The sequence below is a fragment of the Pholcus phalangioides genome, unplaced genomic scaffold (assembly GCF_987345545.1).
Source record: "Pholcus phalangioides strain wild (caught in Gottingen) unplaced genomic scaffold, Ppha-v1.0 ptg000001l_1, whole genome shotgun sequence".
NCBI classification, from domain to species: domain Eukaryota; kingdom Metazoa; phylum Arthropoda; class Arachnida; order Araneae; family Pholcidae; genus Pholcus; species Pholcus phalangioides.
The window spans coordinates 17928359-17943072 of record NW_028301594.1 but is presented as its reverse complement, the minus strand read 5'-3'; positions in this window follow the sequence as shown (position 1 = coordinate 17943072).

The following is a 14714-nucleotide window of genomic DNA, read 5'->3' as shown; positions in this document are numbered from 1 at the left end:
CCAAAACAATGCGCAAGCATAAGAGTGACCAAAACAGTGTGCAAGCATGTGAGTGACTAAAAGAATGACTGTGGAAACACGGGTGTACTTGCAGAACTGGGGGGGGGGGGGAGAACAAGCGGATAATAGCTAAAGGTGATGAATTGGAGGAAAGGGTGCCATGTGATTATAGTGAGCTGTCCCGCCCCCGGAGGCATACAGCGTTTCGAGGAAAGGATACCGTCGCCAAGATAAAATTATACAACAATGGGAGATTAGCGGCAAAATTTGTGTAGTCCACAAGCGGCAAAACCATAAATGCGCCTTTGGGCCTTGATTAGGATCACAATTTTTCGGTGGAGATAACTTCCTCCCTCCACATTATTTTAATACAATAAATGCAGATCTGTCACCAGTTTGAATGTTCCACACTTCGCTTATTTATTACAGGTCGAATTATATTAGGTGCGGCTTCGAGGGGCTCCGAATTGAGCATGCATGGTCTATATTCATCTTCAGATTCAGGCCGTAAAACCACCCACACGGCAGCTCCGATTCAAAAGGGGTAGAAGAGGATTTTATTTTGGACCCTGTATACACAAACGTGTGTAGGGTAGCTTGACATGAACAAATATGCATTCTATCCAACAATGTGCCTAGCCGACAAAATTTTTTCTTTGAAAAAACATACTCTCTTATTAGTGTGAAACCACATGTGTGCATGTACCAATCGTTCTGTAAACCTTCCATAAAAAAAAAAGATAACAAAAAAAATCGCACATAGAGAGAAAAACAAATAACGATAAATGGGGTGAAAAATAAAGAAGAGAGGATGAAATATCATCATGAGCTAAAAAGTGCGTGTGTTTCCAGCCTCGAGCTAAAAAACGAGTTCAGAAGTCGGTGAAATGTGGAAAAACAAAACAATAAAAAATAGAAATAAATTTTTCTCTCTTATAAAGAAAAAAATAAACCGAAACCACCATCTTACCGCAAACACACATTCAATAACAACTCTCACCTTTTTTTCTTTTTTTTCTTCTTAATATTTATTTTTCCAAAAATAATAAAAATCGAGGGAAAAGTAAATAAAGCTTTTAAGTATTATTTTGAAGAATATTCTTTAAATAATAATAATAATAATATTAAAGGGGGGATGAGAGAGAGTTTAACGCTGACACGTCTTCAAAAACCGAAGAAGATGATGATGAAGGTCTTCGCGTCACTTAAACCGCGTGTCAAGACTTGTTAAAACGTCGCGATTTTCTTTAAACAAAAATACCAGTAAAAAAAAAAATAATAATATTTTGTATGTATATAAAAACTGAACTTTCTCATATGCAAGTGATTTTTATTCCTGTATTTTTTTTTATCTTGCCCCCCCCCCCTCCCCCGTAACGTGTTTGTATTAGCGATTCGTGTAAATATTTGAGTTCTTATAAAATGTCATAACATTTTTGCCATATGTACATATTAGCTTAGGATGATGATGATGATGGTAGCGGTGATTAAATTAAATATATTTCACAACGACTATTTGCTTTGCTCACCTTAAAGTCGGAAGATGAAAAAAAAAATTGAAAATTTATTTTGTTTTCAATTTTTATGTGTATTTCTCTCTCAGATATCAACTATTTTCTTTAGGGTTGACTTGAAAATAATAAATTTCAAATTAAGTTTTTCCTATGATTGCTGTTCATTCAGTTGCTGCTGCTTGTTTAGTGGCTATATTTTTTTTAAACAAAAATTGTTAGGTAATGTTATTATTATAGTACCGCCTATGGGGGGGGGTGCATGGGTTTCCAACTGATGTTCCACGGAAACTTGGGGTTCCGTGACACTTTTTTTTTTTTAGTTTCCGCGTGATCAAACGAAACGGGACCCTGAAAAATCACGGAACACGGAGAGCTTTCAAAGAAGAAAACTTTCTTGTTGCTGATACTCGTAAAGCTGCTCTTTCTTTTGAGTTATAACGATAGAGTGCTGTTCAAAAAAAAACCCAGACCACTTCGAAGACTAACCTAGAGAGTTACCTGATCGAAGAATCATAACAGTTGTACTTTTTTGTTCGATAGGTGACAGCACTAGTTCTAATTCAATGATGTTTCTTATATATATGTAATATATAATACTGTACTAATAAAATTCACGAATCATATTGGAATGAAATTTTTCCTTTTTCCGTGAGCATCTCGGTGCTCAAAATGTCCCCCATCCCCTGCTGCCAGGCCACCCCTAGACTGAGATCTCTGGTGGGGGGCCCTGTTCTATATTGAATTTATGTGTAAGAAAAGAAAAAGAATGAGATCTGTCTCGGACCCGCGTGCTAGAGCCCGGCCAGCCCTACCTTGTAAGGGTTATGGTGTTCAGTTAAACTACTGAGGATAGATGCTTGATTTCGTACCCCGGAGAGAGATATTCACCGACAACGCAGATAAACAGCCTATGATTAAATGATTGGCATCAAAGCATATGCCAGAGTTCTCGTGCTGAAGCTTTTCTTCTGATATTGGCTACAACTACTTCTAAACCACACATGTACCTCGTCCATATTCCCCTGCGGAATTTCTAACGAATTGTTATATGATGGGTGGAATGTGCATGTCCGTGTTGTGAACCTAACGTGAAGCTTGTTTCTGTGTAATGCTTGTTATAGTGCTGCCATTTACCACATATTTTAACTATGAGTGAAGTGTAATATTTGAAGATTGTATTGTTGTAGGCCTGTTGCTCTCTGCGGTGAGACTTTTTAATGGGGAGATCGGTTTGCATTCGAACCTCTAAGTTGGGAACCGCAGAAAACAAACTTCAGCCGACCACCACTGCGGCGACAGTGGAGTTCGAACCTCTAGTGTTGGCTATAATCAAAGTTTTTGATCCGTGAATATGCCTTCCAATAGTATGACAGGCTCCAACCTTGTGAGTCCCTACCATGAATTCAATCATCCAGACCTATGACCTCCAACCGGAAACCTATGGCCCTGAAATCCCTCAGTAGAGTCCCCTAAGCTACCTGCAATAGGTCAAAATCCAAGCTGTGTAGTATATTCAAGGGACAAAACGCGAAAGCAACAAAAGCCCAATCAATTAGTTGTATATCATATTAAAAATACTATTTAACCATTGATTTATTTCCAATTTTTTGCACATATTTTTGATTATATATGCTATCCTATGCCGGTACAAAATTTTACATATCCTTGATACTTAATTTTTTTGCAAATTTTCGAAAAAATGCTTCGAAAATAGCTTGTACGTATGATAAAGGCCACAACAGGCAAAATGCCCAACGAGGTGGCTGAGAAAAAGATGCCCATAACACTAATATGGATATCATACATTTCTAAAATGCAGCAACCCAATTAAAAATGCAATTATAAAAACTAATGACTATATATCTACATGAAAATGGTACTAAAAAATATAATGCAATGCCCATAAAAAATATTCATGGTTGTGAGAATGACATCAATGTAATTGAATGAAAATTGATTCAAAATAAAGGAAACCGTTCAGTTCATGAAATGAAGCAAAATATTGAGATTCCATTGACTCAATCTCACTTAAAATTATATTTTCAATTTTAAATAGTAAAATTCAAAAAATTTAGAACTTAAAATACGCCGCGGGAGGCTCAAGTGATTTGAAAATTTACCACTTAAGTGAACTCCAGATGTGCCTCCGGTCGCTCGTAAATGATTTTGAAATGTGCTTGAGGTCGCTTACGTGATCTGGATCTGTGCCGTTGCTAGCGCGTGGTCATTCCGACAGCTTTTTTTTTCAATTTTTTTTTTTTTTTGCTATAACTGGCAACTTTCTTCGCTACTAATCAAAGGTTAAGTAAAATCAAATTATTTTCAAGGAAAAAAAAAAGGAAAATGTGGTGAATATATATATATATATATATATATATATATATATATATATCATGTGTGTGATCAGTGTCAGTTAATGAATATTTTGCATGCAATCATTTTATTTGCATTAACAATTAATTTCACCAAGTGGTTTTGTGATGTATAAATTTAACTGTTTTTTCATGTTTTATTATTCTATTTATTATTCTATGCTTTCATTTAGATAAATGAATAATAATACAATTATTCGCACTATTCTTTTAAATTATTGGGAGAACGTGCCATGGACCACTTAACCCATTTTTGACTGACATTGTATTTGCGCAACGCTTTGTTAAAAAAAAAAAATTCATGAAAATTTTTGTACAAAATGAATATTTTTGGGAATAAAAAAGTTTAATGAGTGCCATTGCATTTTTTGAAATTTTTTTAAAAAGAAATTTTAATTTTTATGATTTTCCAAAAATGAAATTTTTCGAAATTTTATGTTGATTTTCAATCTGAATTTTTTTTTTCATGACCATGAACAGAAATAAAATTTTTAAAAATAAAAAAAGCACATATATTTCCCAAATTTTTTTTGTCACAAGTGCATAACATTTCCCAAAATCATAACTATTAATTATTTTTATTAAATTAATTAATTTATATTAATTGGAGAAAGTTGCATTAATTACAAAGAGAAACATTCTAAACTGACGCTCAATTTTTTTTTAAATTTCTCAAATATGTTAAGTAACCAGTCATCAAAATAATAAGAAATAGCTAAATTTTAGCTCTTTAAATTGGGGTAAAGAATTTAAAGAGCCGCCAGAAATGGGTCAAGTGATTTTAGAATCTTTCTTGGGCCACTTGAGTGGTTTGGTTATTTGTCGCGGGTTAAATCAGATGACTCTTAGAGCCACATTTTGCCCCCGGGTCATGGACCTAGCATGTATGCAATAAATAATTTATCTATATCCCTGCTGCAAAAAAAAGTAACAGAAATTTTGTGAGGGCAAAGTTGCAGATGAATAGAAACTGAAAACTTTCAGATGTTATTTTAAAGCTAATTTATGCCTTATGAGAAAAGGACGAATATAGAAAATAATAAGCGAAAAAACTTCCATTTGTCCCAGCTCAGTTTTCGAGGTTACTGAAACAAATACGCTTTCTACTACGTAATTACTGTATATTGATAGAAGAAAGCACCTTGAGGTTTGACTGCGAAAAAAAAAAACTTGACATTTTTTTTCTTACCAAATGTTACCAGATAACAAGATGCAACATTTTTCTGGGCCTTTATTACAAAAGAGGCCCTTGCAGAGAAACAAAAACGAGGGAAAACTCCATTTTTTTACGTACTTGTACCGGAAGGAACCAAAAAAAAAATGGTATTCTTTTCTAGCAATGGTAACACTGACTAACTGACGGTGAGTGTATTATATATATGTTTTTTAGCTCGTATCTCTTACCCATTGTACAATTCCTCGGTACAATTGTCTACGAAACTCCGTGTGAAATGTCAGTTTTCAGTTAATTTGGCTGACGCTTGTAAAAAATATCTCTCTTTTTTAAGGGGAGGGGCCCTATTCCTTCTTTTAAAAGTTTTGTGGTTTATTGTTTTTCAAAAATAGAATTTTTAACGACGGTTGTCTTCTTTTTAATTTTGATTTATAATTTTCGCATGAACATTGGTATGCGTGGTGAAACCGAATTTGAAGAGGAAAAAAAAATTGAAGGCCTCGCAATTACGAGACCACACTCCTAGTGGGCGGCTTTCATTCAAAGGAGCGAGACAATTGCTGGTAACAGGCATAATCACGCTTGTTCTGGAAACTTATTGTATTATCTCTATAATTTAAAAAAAAGAAGTTTCTTTTCTATATTTGTTCTCTTCGGGGAATGGTTTCCGGTTATAGTCCGGAATTCCTTTATAAAAGAAATGTCTCGTGAATCTTGCTTTCAAATTCAGCTTTCGTTACGACTCACCGAAATATCATGCACCTAATCAAAAATTAGTGTTAACAATTTTAGATGAAAAAATTTATGTAAAACTTTTAGATGCGAAAATAGGATTAAACATTTTAAATGCAAAAACAGGGGTAAAAATTTTTGGTGAAAGAAGTTGGTGTGTTAAAAATGTGAATAAAGAATTGGGGAAATAAGTTTTGAATGCAGAAATATTGATGAAAAAAATTTCAAATGCTGGAATTTTTAAATACAAAAAAATGTATAATAACATTATCAGTGAAAAAATTTCGAATTTAAAATTTGATGTGAAATAATTTAAATGCAAAAAGAATTTAAAAATATTTTGAGAAATAAAATAGTGTAAAAATTGTGAATAAAAAATAGAGAAAATTTGAAATTGATGAGAAAAGTTTTTAATGCAAAAATCACTGTAGAAATTTCGATTGCGAAAATGGGTAAAATATTTTCAGAGAAAAAATTCATATAAAATATTGCAAATGCAAAAACTGACATGAAATATTTTAAGGGCAAAAATTGATATAAAACATATTAAATACAAAAATTGATATAAAACATATTAAATACAAAAATTGATATAAAACATATTAAATACAAAAATTGTTATAAAATATTTTAAATGCAAAAACTGGTGAAAAAATTTCAAATGTGTGTGTGAAAATTTTGAATGCAAAAATCGGTGAGAAAATTTTAAATGAAAAAATTTATGAAAAAAATATTTAAATGCCGTCTCTTTCCAATTTTATTGATTGTTTGAATAGTGCACCTGTGGAGTTAGAGCCTACTGGCCTTGCACAGGGTTGTATATAATAAATAAATAAATAAATAAAATGCAAAAATGGATGTGAAATTTTTGAATGCGGAAATGAGTTAAAATATTTTTAGTGAAAAAATTTGTGTAAATTGATTTTAATGCACACACACATACACACACAACAAATCGATACAAAATATCTTAAATGCAATGACTGATGTAAAAAATTTTAGATGCAGAAATTAATGTAAAAAAATGCCAGTAAAATGCGTAATGTAAAATAAAATGTTTTTGAAAAACGTTTTAGTGACAAACTTGCTAAAAAAATTTAAATGTAAGTATTGAAAAAATTTAAATGCAAATATTAAAAAACTTAAAAGAAAATATAAAAAAATGTAATCGTCTATATATATATATATATATATATTTATTTATTTATTTATATAAATATATTATATATATATATTTATTTATTTATTTAAAACAATTTATGACAAAATTATTGTAAAAAAATTTGCAACTTATTATTTTGATAATATTTACCAAAAGTTGTAATATATGTCATGAAATAGGACTATATTGTACTAACGGAAATGAAAGAAAAAAAAAAGTCAAGTGTTTTGGAGCCAACATAAAGTTATTTTTAACCTGGAATCACTATACGGGCGCGGTAGCCCGGTCGATAAGATACTCGCCTGAAGTACCAAAGGATGTTTAGAGGTGTCGCGAGTTCGATACCCGGTTCGTCCTTGTCAGAAAACTTTCCTGGCACAGGGGTACAACAAAAACGGCGACTTGACCGCAGCAAAACATTGCTACCGCAGGGGGCCCCCATCGAGGAGTTAGCGTACCAACCTCTCGATGAGTATAAGAAACAAGCCTGCCGTTCGGAATCGGCAATAAATTGTAGGTCCCGGTCTAATTAGCCCTCGTGTGCAGAAAATGACCGTGGTGCGACAAAAAAAGATCAAAAAGATCAAAGAATCACTATACAATATTAGCCACCTGCGGTCTTGTATTAAGTAAGAAACAGGTGCGAAACGTTCTTAAGGACGTCATTACCTTTCTTTGATCCGAACGCTCTTTGTGTACTCAGCAGACTCTAGACAACGCACAAATCACTCCTATTAATATTTATAGTTGGCATCACTGCATGCTGATCGTTACAGTTCTAGCTCCTCTTCCGTAAAAATTGCGTTCGATATTTATAGAGATCGTTTTCGTGAGAAAAATTAATTCCCTCAAGAAGGAAAAAATTATGCGAATTCCTCTTTTCTGTTACATGATCTCTGGCATTATTTTTCCCCCTCCTCTCATAAGGCATTGGTCTACTTCAGCGGTTCTCACCCTGGAACCATATGGCCTTCTTGTGGTCCTAGGGTATTTTAGAGAGGCCACGGACGAAAATCGGGGGAGCCACTGCAGGTGGTTAAGGGAAGGCCAACGTGAGCTGTGAAAAAATAAACAATCCGTCTCTCAAGGAATAAAGTTTTTAAATGAAGTGTAGTGAGTAAGAATGTGATTGGTACATTCAGAATCCATCAGAGTTGCCCATATTTCCCGAACCATCTATAGAACGAACTATGGACCCCATCCACGCATGGCACGTGGGCTTCATTCCCATATCAGGCGTACATGATGACATTTGGTACTATTATCTTCTCGCGCGCGTGTAAGTAATCAAATATGTAAACTGCTACTTCCAGCTAAAGCATGGGGGGTCTCAGAACATGATTCTACCCAGGGCCCATGGTGAGGCAGCCCTATGTGTAAGAACCTACAAGAAGAAAGCTCATTGAATTGTCGCCGAGAGTAGGCGCGGATGATTCGTCAGGAGGGACGACATATTGTATAGATTAGATGACTCGTCTCATATATTTTACGAGACAGACAAATTTTTCTGATATAATTTGACTTTTGAGAGGAGTGAGCGCTCCTCTATCGCCCCCCCCCCTTCTTTCAATCGTGAACATCGATCTTATTTATGAAATTTTTGGTAGGGATCCTGGATAAGAGAAGGGAGCCACGATTTTTCTCATATATAGGGGCAAAACCCTTTCTATTTATTGAACTGAATTTAGTCAAAATTAAATATTTTCAAAGGGGTAAAAAAGTCCAAATTAAATATTTTCAAAGGGGTAAAAAATTTATAAGTAAGATTGTGATCTGGACCTTATTTACATAATCAGACTTAATTAAGCCAATGTTTTTACATGGCCGATGTGGTCTAAATATTCCATAGAGGATTCCTACTCTCTCCTGAATGAGAGTGGGGCCCCGGATAAGAATAGGGAGCCCACAAGAAGAAAATATTGTCAAAAGGGGACCCCACAGACTAAAAAAAGGTTGAGGAACACTGGTCTACATGAAACAGTTTTCTTGACGGTGCTGAACACGTGAGAGAACCCTTCCTCACCGTTTTACTTGAACCATACTGACATAAAGAAAATACGAAAGAGAAGGAATAAGATTAATGATGATGGGAGAAGGCATCTTAGAAAGGCTTTTTTTAAAAAAAAAAAGAGCCATCTTTACCCCTTTTAAAAGAAATTTTCTGTAACTTCAGAGGCGGGAATAATTTGGGAGAGAAAAAATTCGTACACACACACGCATATCAAGCTTAGCGAATGTCACCTATCTTGTTAGGCAACGGAAGTTCAATTAGAATATAACATACTTCGAATTCTAAGCAGCCGCCGTCGTGTTTTTCCTTGCTTTTTTTAAAAAAAAAATGTGGATAAGAGAGCTTTGAAATGTTTTTTTCTAAATGTCGAGGGTTTTTTTTTTCATTTTTTGAACGGATGAACAAAGCACGAAACTGTTCGGAATTAAGTGACTAGGAAAAAATAATAATAATGTCATTCTTTTTTGAGAAAATGGCTGCTGCCGCCTCATTCGTCATCATCACGGTGTTCAAAGGTAAAGGGGAAAAAAAATACTTACATGAAGAGTATGTCATTTTGAGTCCTAAGCGTTGTGACTCCTCGTTCTATTATATAGGACTTTGACGACTCCATTTTATCGAAATAAAAAAAAAAAAATGGGGAGGAATTGGAACGAAGAACGTATCCGTTTGGATTTAAACTCCAAGTATTTAGTTAACCTCTCTTCAGAAATTCCTCAAAACAGCTTCAACAGCATTATTCTTCTGGCAATATTTTGAATAGCAATATACACGGGCTGTGCATTTTACTAGCGAACCGCGTTGATCCTAGACTTATACTTCTAATTAGAAAAAGTTTCCAAATAACGTGTAGTACTCCAATATGTCATTTATGTTTCAAGCGATGTTATATAGTTATTAAAAGAGTAACCTTTGATACGGACACCCTGTGCCCCAAAACCCTATTATAAAAAGTTATTGTCCTACCTCTCCTGATTTCTACAAAAATAAATTCCACGTTTTTAAGTGCAATATGCACTGAGATATTCGAATTCAAAAAACGGAGGAAATTTGGGGGGGGGGGGGGGAAACAGACATTAAATACGGGTAAAACGTTTTTTCCGCATTTTGAGCTGTTTTTCCCAAATTTCCTCCGTTTTTCGAATTCGAATGTCTCATTGAATAATTGCACTTGGAAATATGGGCTTTTTTTTTTTTTTTTGGCATCAGGAGAGACACAGCAACAATATTCGAATTGAGTTTTGGGGCACACAGGGACTGTATGAGAAGTTATTTTCTTATATTATAATAACTATAACTCCCCCCCCCCCCCCGAGAGTACCACACGTTATTTGGAAACTTTTTCTAATATCGATACAACGATATTTTTATATTTCGCGCTTGAAACATCCTTCAACATATTTTCAAACTCATCCATATTTTAGTTCTTCCGATGACGTCTCTTTAATAATATCGGTATTTAGCAAAACCTGATCACAAAAGTGTTGATGAAATTTTCAGTATCGCTACTTTTTGTGTCACACAATTAAAGTGTATGGCAATAAACCTCTTTACGGAGGCCATGTAATCGAATATTTTTTATCAAACAATAAACTACAAATTTTTGCGGCTGATAAATGCCCAAAAGCGCATTTTTTTCGTGGTACAAATAACACCGATTTAGAAAAGATACCAACAGCAGCATAAATTTGTATTTGCAATAAAATTTTATTTTTGAAAAGTTATAAAAAATTAAAATCATTCGTAAACAAGTTTAAAAAGTACTGTGACCCTCATCAAACTTTTCAGTTCCTAAAAATATTCATCTGATACAAAAATTTGCATGAAAGCTACATGAAAAAAAATGTTAAACAAAGCGTTGCTCAAATGCAACGTCAGTCAAAAATGGGTTAATTTAACTCCTATCTGACGATGATAGTCGTATTAACATCTTTGAAATTTAATTGATAGTAAAACCACCATATATAAAAAAATTTTTAATTCCATTTTATTTTTTGTTTTCTGTCAATTCAACTAAAATTTATTTCATTTTGATCATGAAATTAAAAAATAAAACAAAAATTTAATGTGCGCTATTAAAAGCGGTCTGTTTAAAACGTAAGATATGTATTTATATCACGGAAGTGGAAACAGCCTTTAGAACTAAAAAACGCATGCATTTGCGTGATCGGCGGTGCAGTTTTTTATTCGTCGACACGTGATGAGTCTCCAACCCTTTTTTTTCCAAAATTTTCCAAGTTGTAACAAGAACAGGCTGGAACTCGTGTATGTTCCAGACACAGATCTTTCACAGATGGTGGATTCTTCTCTCTCTCTCTCTGTCTTTGAAAGACTCCAACATCAGCGGCACAATTTCGAAAAATAGACTCACAACAGGAAGACTAAAAAAACGCGCCTGGAAGAAATTACTTGTAATATAAATCATCGTGAAAACAGAACCCTTTCAACTCCATCCCCCTAAATACGCATTTTTTTGCATTAAGAGTAAATACGAAACTTCTTGATATCGTGCGAAATACTTATTAACGCGTGCTACTTTTTTGTTCATGTAATCAAATATTTGCTCAGAAATGCTATCAAATATGTGACGTTATACAGAGTGTCCTTGTATCTCATCAACCCTCCGTCAAAGAGGTATGATTCGAATTTAAAGCTACACAAAATGTGTTCAGAAATTACCCAGTTGTAAGAGTAAGAATACAGTGAGTAACGAAATAGAAAAGAAATACGGTCACTTTGTCTTCTAACTTCCAATTAGAAGTTGTTGTTCTTTCTTTTCTGAGCCCACAAAAAATTTCCATATTTTTAACTGCAATATCCACTGAGATATTCTAATTTAAAAATCGGAGAAAAGTTGGAAAAGGACAGAAACTGATGGACAATGCTCCTTTCCCTCGTTGATGCTGCCCTTTCCCCAACTTTTCTCTGATTTTGAAGTTGAATATCTCAGCGAATATTGCAGTTAAAAACATGGTATCTTCTTTGGTGGACTCAGAAAATACAAGGCAACAACTTCCTAATTGGAAGTTAGAGGACAGGAGGACCGTATAAAAATTTAGATTTTTTTTTTTATTTCATGACACACACTGGCTTTTCACGCTCAAAACTTGTACAGGGTAATTTTTGAACATATTGAGCATTTTTTAGATCGAAACCATACCTCTACGACAAATAGTTTATGAGATAAAGGACGCATTAGCACTTACAGGACAGCCTGTATATTTTTATAGCTCCTTTGTATAGCTTCTCCGAAGTTAAGCCAAAACTCGCTAAACAAATTTTTTTTCGATTGATTTGAGTTTTTTGTATGTTGAAATGTCCTTTAAAAAGAAAGAAAGAAAATTAATTAGTTTATCAATTAATTAATTAATTTGAGTCGGTACCTTTACTAGTACCATTTGGGTCTAGTAAAGTCTTGGGGCACCTCAAGTCTTAATTTGAAAAAAGAATTATTAAAACCATTTAAAACCGTTAAAAATGAAGGTACACACACTGTACTTCGGAAGCAAAGACGATAATATTCCGATAGGTGTATCAGATTATTATTTAATCGTATTATTACTTTTTTTTAATTTTTCATCTGAATTTGAAGAAGGACAAACAAGAATAGTGATTTCTTCTCTCTAATCTGTACACGCGCATTGGGCGATTTTGTGAAAAAATAGCATACTGCAATCTTCAATTTCCTTACATTCATCATCAATAATGGATTGGATAGGGATTTTAGTCACAAACAATTGACAATCCTTTTACTGCTGCTCCTGCACATACATTAGTTTTTGTTTCGAAAAACAAAATCTTGAAGAAATTGGCTATGAGCACCAAGTGCAAAAAAATAACACTTTCAACTAAATTAATTGTATCACATTTCTGCTACTACGATTTTGATACTTCGAATTAATCAATCTTTCACCAACATACAACGTTTGCAAAATACAGGAAAAATAATAATTTCAAGGGAGATTAAATTTTACCCAGCAAAGGTGAGATAGATACGACGATGAGGCACTTCTAGTGAGTATGTCCTCTTCATATAGGCCTACGTTCTAGGCAATATACAGGGTGGTTATTTAATTCCCCCTTCCCGCATTTTACTGATGAACCGTTGATTCTAGAGCAGAGCCAGACTTGGTCATTTAGCGGCACCCTTCAATATTACGGGAGATGATGTAATAAGGGTTAGACCCAGAGGATTGCTCTATACATCTATCAAAATTCTGGGAAAAGGGGGCAAAAATTTTCAGAAAAATATTTTACCTAGATATTTTACCGAAAAACTTTCAAAAGAATTCGGATCAGTCCAACAAATCTTTCTGAGGAGGTTCCAGAAACCAGCGCCGGCTTAACGCATGAGTATACTGGATAGTGTAGGTCGATACTTAGGTCGCCTTATGTTTACGAGATATATGCAAAACCAAATAATGCGTGAAGTAAGATTTTGAATCGGCACTTCAAGTCTAACAGGGTGACGGGACCAGAAAAACCCTTTTCCATGGTGGTTTCCATAGCAACAAGTTGCTGGTAAGACCATACCCTTTCCCCCTATTTGGAAAAGCTGATAGGGCTCTGGAGTCTTTAGGTCTTTAAATATTTTAAAACTGTAAATTTTCTAGAATATCAATATTAGAAGCCAGCTATAAATCTTAGTCTGAGTCCTGTCAAAAATCAAGGTTCCGTTTAAGGATGCGGGGGCCGAGGATTCGCTTTTATATGTGTCTGTTAATAAATCGACGTATTTTTCATTAATAGATCAATAGAATTTCACAATCAAGCTTTTTGAAGGGGTTGGGCGCCGTAGCCCAGGTCGATAACATACTCGCCTACAGTACCAAAGGATGTTTAGAGGTGTCACGAATTCGATACCCGGTTCGTCCTTGTCAGAAAACTTTCCTGATGCGGGGTACAACAGAAGCGACGACAACATGGCCATAGAAAAAGATTGCTACCGCAGGGAGTCCCACACCTAGGGTGTCAGCGCAGCAACCACTCGGTGAGTATAAAAAAAAGCGAAATGTCGAACGCTGCCATTTGGAATCAGTAATAAATTGCAGGTCTTGGTCTTATCAGCGCTCGCGTGCAGAAAATGACGGTGATGTGACAAAAATTATCAATGGTCAATTTTTAAAGTAGTTATGAACTATTATACGTAGTCATTGCAAGAAAATCTACACTGCTGGCCACCCAAATTGCAACACCAAGAAAGACAAGAGATATCGCAACAATATTTATTTTGTAGATAACATGTTTACCAAGCATCAAATGATTAAATTTATAGACTTCTTTGAAGTGTGGTTCGATGGTCGAATCCGACCATCGTGGTATTGCAGACAGAAGCGTGACTCGTCAGTAAAGACAATTTCATTCCATTGTGCCGTCCACATCCTTCTTTCATCGCACCATTGGCGGCGGAGACGTCTGTGGTTCTGCGTCAAGGGTAGACGAAGCAATGGACGTCTTGCGGACAGACCACTCTGCTGTAAACGGCGTCGAATGGTACGCGCAGACACTGGATGATGCGGTACAGACTGAATGTGCTGTGCTGTGCTATGGTTCGTGATGTGGCTGAGCGATCCGTCTCTGCATTACGCACAATACGCCTGTCATCACGTGAAGTGGTGCACTGAGGTGGATGCGATCGAACACGTCGGTCCGTCGTACCCTCCTGCATCCAACGATCACATATCCGCATTACAGTTGTTTGGTTTCGTCCAACACGACTACCGATTTCCCTGAAAGATAATCCACAATC